The sequence below is a fragment of the Rutidosis leptorrhynchoides genome, chromosome 11, assembly GCF_046630445.1.
Source record: "Rutidosis leptorrhynchoides isolate AG116_Rl617_1_P2 chromosome 11, CSIRO_AGI_Rlap_v1, whole genome shotgun sequence".
In the NCBI taxonomy this organism is placed as follows: domain Eukaryota; kingdom Viridiplantae; phylum Streptophyta; class Magnoliopsida; order Asterales; family Asteraceae; genus Rutidosis; species Rutidosis leptorrhynchoides.
In genome coordinates this window covers 97,795,168-97,797,870 of record NC_092343.1, presented here as the reverse complement: position 1 = coordinate 97,797,870, position 2,703 = coordinate 97,795,168, and the positions used below count along the sequence as shown (strand labels likewise).

Sequence of the window (2,703 nt, the reverse complement as noted above, 5' to 3'; positions counted from 1 at the left end):
TTTTAGGTTTGCCGTAAAATCCCTTAAGTGCTTATTCCTTAGACTAAGATTTATGTGCTTTAGAATTTTGCGACGCCGTTTTTCGCGCTACTTTCTTATTTTTATTTTTCGACGCCTATTTTTCGACCTTTTATTTTTCGACCTTTTTCGACGCGCAATCTTTTTCTTTCTTATTTCTCGCTATTCTAGTTTTAGGATAAGATTTTTATTCTACTTCTTATCTAAATTTCTTAAAATTACGAAAATTTATTTTAAGTGGTTAAATTGATAGACATCAAAATTTTCTGGTTCGTAGTAATAGTTGGATTTGTACGTGGACCGGGTTATTGGAGCCAAACAGTACTCAATTATATTGAGATCAAACGAATCCTGCCCCTCTGCTGCATCTTTTGGCTATTCGAAACGTGGGCAAAATCAGAAAAGTCTATTAATTGGATAACTTATATAATTTTTCTTTCCTTTTAAAAACTAATAGGATATTCAGTGAATGCACCGAGTAAAACGTTCACCACCTTTCATACGTTCACCACCTATAACTCGATCAAGACATCTAGCCAATATTTTCGCCGTTGATTTTTCTTTAGAATCATCATCTAGTCGACCAAGAACTCCAACTCAAATTTCCGATAATCCATCTTTTGAACCCGACCTCACAATTGAGAATCCGGAGAATATTCAAGGACAATTCCAAGATCCAGAACCACTAATCATTCCTCCTGAACCACAAACCATTAAATCAGAATCTTCTAGTGATTCGTATTCAACAAATTCAATTATGGAAAATCTGGAACCTCTAAGTATGGAAGACCGAATGAGAGCCACACGCACGGGCCAAGGTCACGCCATTATTAAGCCAGACATTAATGCGCCAGATTATGAAATCAAAGGAAAAATCCTACACATGGTAACTAATCAGTGCCAATATAGTGGTGCGCCGAAGGAAGATCCAAACGAACATCTTCGTACGTTTAATAGGATCTGTACACTATTCAAAATCCGAGAAGTTGAGGATGAACAGATCTATCTCATGTTGTTTCCCTGGACTTTAAAGGGAGAAGCCAAAGATTGGTTAGAATCGTTACCTGAAGGGGCGATTGACACATGGGATGTTTTAGTTCAAAAATTTCTTAAACAATTCTTTCCAGCATCTAAAGCCGTAAGACTTCAAGGAGAAATTGTTACGTTCGTGCAAAAGCCAAATGAAACATTATATGAGGCATGGACAAGATTCGGAAGGATGTTGAGAGGATGTCCTCAACACGGTTTAGACACTTATCAAATAGTACAAATATTCTACCAAGGTGTCAATGTTGCTACACGAAAAGACATCGACATAACAGCTGGTGGTTCCATTATGAAGAAAACCGCAACTGAAGCTTACAAAATTATTGATAACACTGCTTCCCACTCTCATGAGTGGCACCAAGAGAAAGATATATATCTCTCATCTAAAGCGGCTAGAGCCGATTCTAGCCATAACTTTGATTCCGTTTCCGCAAAAATAGATGCTTTCGAGAGACGAATGGAAAAGATGAATAAAGATATTCACGCAATACGAATCAGTTGTGAGCAATGCGGTGGATCACACTTAATGAAAGACTGTCACATTGAACAAACGATGGAACAACGTGAGAATGTTGTCTACATGAACTAAAGGCTGGAAATTGTTATCAGAATAATTATCAACCGCCAAGGCCAAACTTCAATCGAAATCAAAACATTCTTTACAATCCAAAAGGACCCGACAATAACTCGTATAACCAACAAGGTCCGAATAACCAACCAACTCAAAATAACACTTTCAATCAACAAAGACCTGGCTTGTATAAACCACCACAACAAACCGACGAGAAGAAATCAAATCTGGAAGAAGTGGTATTTAAGCTAGTTGAATCTCAAACACAATTTATTGAAACTCAAACCTAAACGAATGAGAGGTTTGATCAGTCATTTAGAACTCAACAAGCTTCCATTTTGAATCTAGAAAAACAAGTAGGTACTCTTGTTAGATTGATGAGTGAAAGGGAACAAGGAAAGCTACCGAGTAATAATGAAGTAAATCCTCGGAATGAAAATGTTAACATGATATCAACAAATTCTGAAAAACCAATACCAGAAGATGGGAAAGTTTTAGATATGAGTAACAATGAAGAAGTTACAACACCACCACCACCCGAGTATGTAAAGCCAGTGGTGGCACCATACAGACCACCCATCTCGTTTCCAAGAAAAGGAGTTGAGTATGAGCAAGTAATAGGTAATAAAGTTTGTGATACCTCTGGAAAGAAGAAGAAGAAGAATAAAAAAGTACAAGAAACAAAAGCCGTAGAAGTAAACCCGGTGAATACAGTTCCACCAAATCCTCCACCTAGGGTAGGTGATCCGGGTGAATTTATTGTTCCTTGTCTACTTAGTGACTGTGTCATGTATGATGCACTAGCAGATTTAGGTTCAAGTGTGAGTGTTATGTGTCTTTCATTATATAAGAGATTAGGTGTAGGTGAGTTAACTCCAACGGATATGAGTGTTCGACTCCTTGATCAAACCATTAAGCACCCAGTTGGAATTACTGACAACCTACCCGTTCAAGTAGGTAATTTAACCTTTCTAGTCGAATTCATTGTCATTGACATAGAAGAGGACTCAAACGTTCCTCTAATTTTAGGTCGACCATTCTTAGCGTCCACCGAGGCGTTATTTGAT

At 37.6% G+C, this 2,703-nt stretch overlaps 1 non-coding gene across 1 annotated transcript; it reads right to left on the bottom strand.

The window, feature by feature from the left end:
- Positions 1–1,159: 1,159 nt before the first annotated feature.
- Positions 1,160–1,266, bottom strand: LOC139879256 (small nucleolar RNA R71). The gene has a single exon (XR_011770109.1). It is a non-coding gene; the product is annotated as a small nucleolar RNA R71 (small nucleolar RNA).
- Between the last annotated feature and the right edge of the window lie 1,437 nt (positions 1,267–2,703).